Raw genomic sequence first — 11085 nt, 5'->3', positions numbered from 1 at the left:
AACTAGTCCACTCCATATACTTAGCGTTTGTTCCCTTTAATATGTGGGATGTTTGATCGCGACACTCCTCCTTACATATGATGAGTGAACCTATTTTCTTTGAGTGTTCTTGAGGGTATACCAACTAGGCTGAGTCAAAGTGATCGTTCTGTAGGTGTCTACTGGTATCCTAGGTGTACTAAGTCAAGCACATCACACACACCTCGAGAGTTCACCTTTTCATACTCAAACTTATATGATCGCATTAACTCTGAATTGTGCCATAGATTAACTTCATGTGAGTATATTGTTCTTAAATGACACATAAATGATGACACTTGCATGAGTGACGTGCTTCGGAGTTGTGTGCATTGAATATGAATGAGTCTGTGTGAAATTCAATTATATTTTTGTATGTGAAACGATATAGTTGTATCGCATGTGCATTAATTTCATGTTCACTGGAGTTCGTAGTCGTGGGCACTACCCTGAAATTCATTCACGTCATTTTCTAGAGACTAACAAAACATTAGTTGGGGGGTGTGATTACACGCCAAAATCACACCCCCCAACTGCGTAATTAGGCATCTTAATCTAGACATTATGACTTCTATTTTTAATTAAATTTCTAATTACATCCAATATTTTAACAAAGTGCCCTATTTATCATTTTTGAGTTTTATTGAACAATTTATGAATTTTTTGTAATTTTTTATCTCAGAAAAATTCTTAGGAACCAAAATCGGCACCTGTTTGTAATTCGTGCATAAATTTTTCGTCCGAACTCCGATCGAGATGATTAAAATTTTTTAGAAAGAGGAAAAGATTATCTATAACTTCCATGTTTTGAGTGTTGAGCGAAACGGGCACTAGGAAGGTCAAACTTGGCTGTGAACATGGAGAAAAAAAATGAAAGCAAAAAAAGGAAAAAAAAAATTAGTTTCCTTTGATGTGACCCGACCATGCATGGCCGGGTCGGGTCCTCTAAATGGGTCAAGGATCCAAGTCCTAGGGCTTCATACTTTCCCCCTTCTATTTATTTTTCTCCCCTTTTCTCTTCTCAGTTGGGTGGTGCTCCTGCACCCAAACTCCCTTGCTCCCTCACCATACTCTCTTTCTCCCTTGTGTTTTTTTTCCTCTCTTGCTCTCTCCCTCTCTGTTGCTTTGTTTTTCTTTCTTATCTCTCTCTTTTCCTTTTATCCTCTCAAATTCTCTCCTCTGTCTCCCTCCTCGGTCTCCCTCTTCCCTCTATCCCTCTTAATTTCTTTTCTCCACTCCAACCACCATAGCTGCCCACGACAGCTTACAGCACCAGCAACAACATCACCAGTCCACAGCAGCTGAGACTCTTCTATAGACCAGCCGCTCCTCAGCCTCTGCAATTCCACTATAACCGGGCCACCATCTCATACCAACCCCTCTCTTTCTCTCACTCTCTCTCTCCTTCCTCTTTCTTCTTTTCTTTTCTTTCATTTAATTTTAAATTGCAACTGAATGTTTGTTTTTTTTTTTTATTTAGTTATTTATTAAAGTTGAAGAGTTTATTTGAATAATTGTTCAAGTGGTTTTGATTTTTTTTTTTTAAAGTTTAATTTTCTTTTGATTTCCTTATCTTGTTTTTAATTCAAGTTATTATTAGATTTAATTAGTGGCTTTCTATTTATCCGTCTTTAATTTAGATTCCGTTTTAATTCTTAATAAAAAAAAAGAATAAAGTATTAAAAGGAAAAAAATACTTTTAGGAGTAAATTTGCTATTTTTGTTTTAAGATTAAATTGTATTAGATTTTCTTTAAGTTTAGGGTAGTTTAGTTAAAGTTCAAATTTTTATCTTATTTCTATTCATTGTTTAGTTCATAATGTTTGAATCTCATTTTAATTTATTGATCGCATAAAAAAAGAGAAAAAAAGATAAGTTTTTTTTTTTTTTTTTAAATTGCGTTTGGCTGAGTTTCTATCTCTGCGTGTTTTAATTCCATGTTGTCAATTACCATCTTTAATTAGCGCATGCTTCGATGTTTCCTGGAGTAGACTAGGGTTTCCTGTTTTTGTTCTTTAATTCATTGCATGTTAGTTTTAGGACTTTAAATTGAGTGTCGTTTAATTTGTCAAAAGTGAAATTAAACAATCTTGAAAAACCTAAATCTGAACTAATTTCAATACTTTTTTAATTTCGATTGAAAGAATGTAAAATTTGAGATTAAAACGCATTCCCTAAATAGACGATCTAGTCATTGGGCTGAGTATTACACGACATAAATCCTATACTTGGAATAACTTTCGAGCTGCTCATTTTTCGAGTGAGTCAAAAATCTTGCCCCAATAATGCAACTCTATGCTTTCCCACTAACTATCAAATTTTCATTTTGGTTTGGTGTACGTGGAAGTTATAAAATATTAAGAAAAGAAAAAACAACAAGAAATTCATAATTTTATATTTGATTATTAAGAAAAATAAGAAAAAGATAAAGAAATATTTCAAATTTATAAACAAAATTTTAATTTATACATCATTAATGTAAAGTTTTTTTAAAAAAATTTAATCATATTAAAATAAGTTTTCATTTCTAATTGTATTTAGGGTCCGTTGGATCAAGAATTTGGAAAAGAAAAGAAGGGGAAAATAAGGAAGAAACACATTTTTCCTTATATTTTCCTTCTCTATTAAATATTATAAAAAATGAAAGTTTGTTTTAATATGATTAGAAACTAAGAAAAACTAAACATTAATTATGTGTTAAATCAAAATTTTGTTTATGGATTTGGTATATATATTTTAATTTTTTCTCACTTTTCTCGATAACTAAAAATGAAAATGTGAATTCTTTGATATTTTTCTTTCCTTTCCACGATATTTTCTGAGATTCTAAATGGAGTCTTAATAAAAAAGAAAAATATAAGAAAAAATGAGTTCTTTCCTTATTTTCTTTCCTTTCTTTTTGCAAGCAGAAATTCTTGATCCAAACAGACACTTAGGGTCGTTTGAATAAAAGATTTTACTTGAGAAAAGAAAATGATAGGAAAATAAGGGAAAAACTCATCTTCCAATTGTATTTTCCTTCTATATCAAATTATATTAAAAATAAATAAAAGTTTATTTTACTATAGTTTAAAATTAAGAAAAATTAAATATTAATAAGGTATAAAATCAAAATTTTGTTTGATATATTTTTCATTTTCTTTCTTACTTTCTTAAATAAGCAAACATGAATACTAATCGGACAATTCCTAAGTACCCTCCTACACACTGTTATAGTCCCCATCGGTGCCGCCACTGATAGACTAACATCCAGTGATCGAGTTTTTATCCCACATAACCTTACAAACTCTCGAGCCACAAATGAATGTGTTGCCCCTGAATCAAGTAAAACAATAACTTTATATGACATAATATAAATGATACATCTCACCACGTCACCTGCTACCTCCACGTCTCCTGGGGTCAGTGCATAAACTCGTGCCGAGGCGATATTCCTTTGTTGGTCTCCTCAAGGTGCTAGATAGTTTCCTCGATATGGTCTAGGAACAGGCGCATTGCTCGGAGGCCCACGACAATCTTGCGCCGTATGACCTGGCCGTCCGCATCGGTAACAGGTGACTACCCCAACCTGGCACTCTCCTGAGTGCCTCCTATAGCATCGAGGGCAAGTAGGAGGTGTTGAATTGCCTTGAGGAACTCGGTATCCCCCTAGTCATCGTTGGCCCACATCATGCCTCCTCCACTAGCCCTGACTAGAGCTCGCCTAAAAACTAAGAGGCGCAGGCCTCTTCCTTTTATTCTATTCTCCCATACCCCTCTATTGACTGGCTTCAGTTACGATGGCTATATCTACCAGTTCAGAAAAATCCCTTATCTGCAACAATGCCACCTACTCAGAAATTCCCTACTTCAACCCTTTTTCAAATCTTTGAGCCTTCTTGAATTCATCTAATATCATGAAGGGGCCAAATCGAGATAGGTCCATGAATTTAGCAGCATACGGTGACATTGTCAAATGGACCTAAATCAGATTCAAGAACTCTTCCATCTTAGCATCTCTAATGTAGGAGGGGAAATAGTGGTTGAAAAAGATCTCTTTAAATCTTCCCCAAGTTAAGGCTAATGGTACTGGCCTCTACTCTTCCAAAAGCCTTACACCAGACCACCAACGCTCAGCCTCCCCTCTCAATCTGAATGTGGCATATAAAACTCTTTGCTCATCGGTGCAGCGCAGTACATTTAGGATCTTTTCAATATTTTGTATCCAGTTTTCTACCATAATTGGGTCAGTACTCCTTGAAAAGGCCGAAGGATTCATCCTAGTGAACTGCTTTATAGTACAGCCCTGGTTCACTAGCGAGCATCTCTTCTCCCTAGAATTTTGTGCTATCTCAATGAATCTGACTGTGTACTGCTATATCGTCAGATGTCCTTAAGTCAAATTTTGAAATTCTGCTACTTTAGCATTTCTAGTAGTAACAGGGAAGTACCGCTCGAAGAATACCACCCAGAAGTGGCTCTAGGTCAAATCTATAGGCACCGACCTATGCTCCTCCAGCAATTTCACTGACCTCCACCATCGTTTAGCCTCCCCTGTCAATTTAAAAGTAGCGAATAAAACTTCTGCTCCTTGGTGCGTGGGAGAACTGCCAACGTCTCCTCAATCTCTTGGACCCAATTCTCTACCACGAACGGGTCGACTCCTCTGGAAAATGACGCGGGATTTATTCGAGTGAACTACTTGATCGTAAAATTTTGATGAGCTAGCGGGCAACCCTATTCCCTTGATTTTCTAGCTATCTCAGTCGTTACATGCTGAGTGATACTACGTAACACCGCATCAAAATCTCTATCGCCCATACTGGAAGGCCCTGCATCATCACCACCAGCAGCATTCATATTGTCATTCCCAAGGTCCATCTTGAAAATAGAACAACATGGTCTAAGAACACTAACTTCATAACATGACTTATACATTAATCTAACTATGAACCATAAAATATCATTTTACCACCAATCAACTTAACATCCTTACCCCTAATTTAAGGTTCAGTTTTACCACTTAGAAAGAAAAAAAACGACGATAGTTTACCATGATTTTCCTGAAATCATCATTCTAGGAAAATCACAGAAACCGTCATGGAATTCTTGCCTCCAATCTATAAGACAAAGCCCTAAATTCTCATCTTAACCTCCAACAATGACTTATTGATATCCTGATCTACCCAATTCCTACTCTTGTCAAGATCCATTCTATACTATGGTATTGCTTTCAGTTGTGCACTAAAGTCTAAAGAACCTAGCAACCTAAGTTTTGATATCAAATTGTAACGACCCAAAAATTCTTCTATATTATATATATATATATATATATATATATATATATATATATATATATATTTTCCACATAATAAACTCAGTTACCACAAATTATCAACAAAGTCAACCTAGACCCAGAGTGGGATTCTAGGGATATACTTGTCCATAAATACATACTATCTATGCAGTGAAAAACATAAGAATCTCATATACAATACCAAGTTCTACTATTTCCATAATTATACATATGCATCCCCAAAATCCATTAAACATCCTCAGGATTACACAAAAACATATCCCCCAGCTCATACACTTACCCTGAAACTAGGGCAGTACCACAACCTCCACTACCTCGGAGCTCACTTCGCTCGTCTGTCTAGATCTCCTAAAATGTTTGAATTCTTGGGGTGAGACACCTCTTAGTAAGTGGGAATAAGTTATCATCAGTGTGTGGCAATATGAGTTTTAGTGTTCCAAATATACAACTATTATTTACCTTTTCTTTCACTATGAAATCATGTAAAACTGTAATCACGTACAAATATATTTCAAAATGCATACTTTCCTTTCTCATCATACTCTGTATAAAACATATAACTTTGTATAAGTAAATGTGCATATATGCAAGCAAGAACTTCTCTGGATGGATAAACAATAACGTCATATATTAATCCCGCATGATCTAAGTTGTGTGGCCCGAAGGCTAGACCTAGCCATGGTTGGCCTAACTAGGCTAAGTCAACTGTATCTGTATCTGTATCTATGAGTATTGTCACGACGTCCTGGAACGCGGGTGCCTCGGGCAGCGAAATAAAAATGTATTTTAAATTTTCGAGGAAAACAAGGAATGTCGGAGTCACCACTAACCTTTTAGTGTGGTTAGAACACATGATTACTACCCCGTTATGGGTAGAATGGGTCTATGTTACCAGAGCTGGGGTTGGGAGTTCGGTTACGCGAGGGGAAGGTACGAGCACCCCCTACGCACCCGTTCTTACGAATGGTACCTAATTAATTTAGAATTATCCCTAAGTTAATTTAAAAAGTCTTTAAATTACTCCTTTTATGGATTTAGAAATACACATGAAAAATAAATAAATAAATAAATATAATATATACATATATATTCCCTCAGAGCTTAATGTACATAAAACCCGAAGGCTCATACCCCAACATTAAAATCATAGGGATAATAATTAAGAAAATACACTCCCAAATTTTGAAATTGTATATAAAATTTTTATAGGAAAATACTAGTATGGGAGGTTTTAATATATATTAATAAGATAATAAACTAAGAAATTAAATTACAATAATACATGTAATAATAATAGGGATACATATATGCTAAAAGATTATAAATATCAAAGTAAGTAATGAAATACCATGATACTATATATATTAAGACACTATAAAAAAAATTAATACTAAATATATCGAGATACTAAAAGTAATTAATACTAAATATATTAAGATACCAAAAATAATTAACACAAATGTATTAAGAAACTAAAAAATAATTAATACTAAATATATTAAGATGCTGAAAATAATTAATACTAAACACATTAGATACCAAAAATAATTAATATTAAATGTATTAAGATATTAAAAATAATTAATACTAAATATATTAAGATACCAAAAATAATTAGTACTAAATATTTTAAGATAAAACAAAAAATATCACAATGCATAACTATAATACCATAATAACTACATGTAATAAAGGAAACCCTAAAAATACTTATACAATGTAAACTGATCAAAACCCTAAAATATATATACATGGAAACACGTAAAGCCCTAAAATTAATATGTAAATATAAAATACTATATATGAAAACAAATCAATCCTAAAATTAATATACCAAATACAATAATAAGTATGGGAGCAACTAATGCAATTAAGGAAACAAATCAACCCTAAAACCAATATGCAAAACCACTAATGAAATTGGGAAACAATCCAATCCTACAATTAATGTGCAAGCTATACAATATGAAGACAAATCAATTCTAAAATTAGTAGGTACTTACACGATTATGAAGATGACACCAAGATAATGAAATTATGGAAACACTTAAAATCAATATACACGTTATCTCTAAAGTTAGTATACAAGCCATATAGAAATAAATTAAATCTTGGACGTAGAAACCAATCGAAACTCTAAACATGCTTAAATAATAATAAAACATAATTACAACCCTAAATAGTAATATACTATTTATTAAATAAATATATGACAATAAGAAAATTAAAACTTTAACAATAATATTCAATCAACCATAATGTTACCTATTTAACAAATGTACAATTCAAAATTTAAAAATTGAAACTAGTCCCCACAAATAAAAAGAAAACCTACAAAAATGAGAGAAAACCAATTAGTATTTATAATGAATGCTACAAAAAAAAATCTAAACAAACATCACAACAATAAAATAAAACTGGTAATAACAATATTAAATCACAAAATATATACAACTAAACAATATAAACTACTTAAAGCAAGCGACCAATATTCACAACAAATACAAAAAACAAAAATAAATAAATAAACTTACCACAATATTCAATATTAAATTCTACAATGACAAGATTAAACATACAACCATATGAATATTAATAAAAAACCTTTCAATAACAATTTAAAAAAAATCAAGGATAAAATAAAGAAAAAATTAAGCTTTAAAACATAAGGTGAGTGTGTGTGCATGTGAGAGCAGAGGAGCTTACAGCAGAGGAATTTTACCAGAGACTTACGTGTATGTATGAGGATGTGGGCGCGACGGAGGGACGCCAGAGACGATGGCTGGAATAGAGGGGCTGGTTCGGGTTTTGGCTGGAGAAGCTCTGCTCGTGATTTGTAGGGGTTGCTGCGGTGGTGCTCTATGTCTGCTGGCGCGAGTGGTGGCAGTGAGCAGGGAGCGGCGGCAGGAACTCCTCTTCTGCTGGTGCGGCTATGGAGGATGGTCGGTGCAGGGGATCTGCTGGTGGAGCAGACGGCCGGGGGCAACGATGGTTGCTGTGCGTGGCCGTTCTGCTGTACTGGTAAGACAGGATTTGCAGAGAGACGAATGGAGAACGACGGCTCAGCTGCTGTGTGCGGTTGTGGGCGTCCTGCAGCTGGAGTTGGGCAGCGGCAACGAAGGAGGAGATGGTGATGGCGGAGCGTGACTGTGCAGCGAGAGGGGCAACAATGGGGGCTGCTCGTGTCTGGGGTGATCGGGTTTTGGAGCAGCGGAGAGGGCTGGGGGATTGCAGAGAGATGGAGACAGATGGGAGTTGCAGCGGCTATGGGTCGGTGGAGAGGACTGCTCGAGAAGAAGAAAAAGAAGGAGAAGAAGAAGAAGAAAAACAACACTTTTTTTTATTCTTTCTTTGGCTGTGCTTCCCGCCACCCCCCCCCCCCCCGGCCTCTACCCAATCAAGCCTATAAATAGGCTTTTCACCTAAACCCTAAAAGAACTTTCCTTTTTTGTTTTTTTCTTTTTATAATGATAATAGTAATTACAATAATAATAGTATTACTAATAATAATAATATAATAATAATAATAATAATAATAATAATAATAATAATAATGTTACTAACAATAATAATAGTAAATAATAATAATAATAATAAAAGTAATAAAAATAATAATAGTAATAGTAATGATGATAATAGCAAAATAATAGTAATAATAAAGTATAAATAATAATAATAATAATAATACCCAAAATAATAATAGTAAAGTAACACTAATTATAATACTAGTAATGAATAATAATAAATAATACAAATAATTACAAGAAAATAATAATAATAATATAATGAGAAGGGACCCCTTTGATCTATTTGGTTAGGGCAAAAATAGGGTGTTTACAAGTATGATTGGCCTACCCAACTAGTCCAGACTCTAGGGGGTAATCTCTACACTTCTATGGCACAATCGACTATGCCACCAATACTCTATCTAAGAAGTGTGGCTGCACTGGCAATTATAGGGCTACGATATTGTGCCTAGTTATGGTTCATCAGGGTTCTAAAATCATATAATGTCTGTATTTTTGTATCAAATGTTGTACTGTAGTTCTATATAGAACGTTGTAATCCTTTATAGGGCGCTGTAATACGATATGAAATATGTACTATAGTCCTTAATAGGATGTTATAATACTGTATGGAATCTGTACTATAGTCCTTAATAGGACGCTATAATACTGTATGAAATCTGTACTGTAGTCCTTAATAGGATGCTGTAATACTGTATGAAAACTATACCGTATAAAATCGTATGCCTATATATATATATATATATATATATATATATATCTCCATAAAAACCAACAAATTGATTTATACATACATTCAAACTCATGCCACACAGATTAAGTGATACTTTATACTATACTTTTCTGCTGAAAATAATGCTATGACTATCTCCAAGGTTTTACTCAACCCAATAACTCAACTATCTCAAAACATATATGTTTGTATATCATTTCCAAAGTTTCCATTTTCACAAATCAGTATACTCAAGAAAATGTCTATATTACTTAGAAATTACATATTACAATTTACTTAGTAAAATTTCTGAAAACACTTGACATAACCTATTCTCTTTACCTGTTTCCTGGAGCTATGCCTGCAGGGATCTTAAAACTATGTCTACGGCGCTTGCACAAACTTTGTATCCATATACCCTAACTCAATCAGTTCAACCTAAGAATATTTATCATTTTGACATCCCCGAGGCCCACATATTCCAATAATTAATTAAACTTGAAAAACAACTTCCTTACCCCAGGTTTGGAATAGTGTTTAGGAAGCCTGAACAGCGAAATTGCTCCGATTAAACAGCGGAGAATCGTAGCAGGGATCCCGAAATGATGTTTATTAACTGATTCGGGCTTGTTTCAGGAGGAAAATCGACGGGAGAGAGAGGATTGCCTATAGCCGTTGAGGGAGAGAGGGAGAGAGTTTAATTTTTTTCTAAAACAAATGAACTTAAAGCCTTTATATAGGCTTGTTGGAGCAAGGGAAACCGTCGATAGTTTGACCTTTTTAACCAAGTCATTTCTACTATTTTACCTTTACCTAACCGCAATAATTTAAAACCGTCAACGGTTTGACACTTAAAATACTCTCGGTTGTTATAACTGTCAATAGTTTCCTAAGATGGCTTCAAACCGTCGACGATTTGGACCTGTGCCAAACCAACTCCTTTCTTTCCTTTATTATTTCATTAATTACTATTTTCTGGAAGTCTACACTATGTGTGGATAGGGATTGGATTTAAAGTGGTATTGGATATAGATCAAATGTAGTATAAAATAGCATTGAAATTGTTTAAATTTATCCAAATTTAAATTTAAAGTATGAAACTCATGTTTTTAAACACTACTTAAAGGATCTAACTAAAAAGTATAAAATGCTCGTAACTATTCTTATCTTTAGATATAGTATAAATATAAATAGACAATAATTTACGACTAGATATATTATGTTATTTTATTTGTATGTTTTGTGAGATAGTTGAGCCTTTAAAAATTAATTGAAGCCTACCATTCAATAGTTCTACAAGATATGCAAAAATGAAAAATCCTTTTTTTGGCCTATTCACTTGCTAGGACAAACTAGAAAATAACTTATTGGAACTCGAAACTCAATTTGGAAAGAGAAAAAGTAGTACGTACCATCTATGTCAAGAGATAGAGGTGATAATGACCCAAAACTTTCGAGATCACTTGAGAAATTAGTAAATAATAGCAGCCACACATTCCTAGACTCAAAACATTAGAAATTTAGGTCATTGA

This window comes from Malania oleifera, chromosome 3 (assembly GCF_029873635.1).
Source record: "Malania oleifera isolate guangnan ecotype guangnan chromosome 3, ASM2987363v1, whole genome shotgun sequence".
Classification (NCBI taxonomy): Eukaryota; Viridiplantae; Streptophyta; class Magnoliopsida; order Santalales; family Ximeniaceae; genus Malania; species Malania oleifera.
The sequence above is the reverse complement of the archived record's forward strand: the minus strand, read 5'-3'. Positions refer to the sequence as shown.